Source organism: Rana temporaria, chromosome 4, assembly GCF_905171775.1.
Source record: "Rana temporaria chromosome 4, aRanTem1.1, whole genome shotgun sequence".
NCBI classification, from domain to species: domain Eukaryota; kingdom Metazoa; phylum Chordata; class Amphibia; order Anura; family Ranidae; genus Rana; species Rana temporaria.
Window position 1 is genome coordinate 72,737,655 of NC_053492.1, and position 644 is coordinate 72,738,298.

The window sequence follows — 644 nt, forward strand, 5'->3', positions numbered from 1 at the left end:
TTCATCGCTGGATGGCATTATCGACAATTGACATCGCTGGATATCGTTATCGAAATTTTCATCGCTGGATAGTGTTATGGACATCGCTGGATGGCGTTATCGACAATTTTCATTGTTGGACGGCGTTATCGACAATTGTCACCGCTGGACGGCATTATCGACAATTGACATCGCTGGATATCGTTTTTTGAAATTTTCATCGCTGGATAGTGTTATGGACATCGCTGGATGGCGTTATCGACAATTTTCATCGCTGGACGGCATTATCGACAATTGACATTGCTGGAAAGCATTATCGAAATTTTCTTTGCTGGACAGTGTTATGGACATCGCTGGACAGCATTATCCACAATTTTCATCGCTGGACGGCATTATCGACAATTGATATCGCTGGAAAGCGTTATCGAAATTTTCATCGCTGGACAGTGTTATGGACATCGCTGGACAGCATTATCGACAATTTTCATCGCTGGACGGCATTATCGACAATTGACATCGCTGGAAAGCGTTATCGAAATTGTCATCGCTGGACAGTGTTATGGACATCGCTGGACGGCGTTATCGACAATTTTCATCGCTGGGCGGCATTATCGACAATTGACATCGCTGGACAGTGTTATGGACATCGCTGGACTGCGTTATTG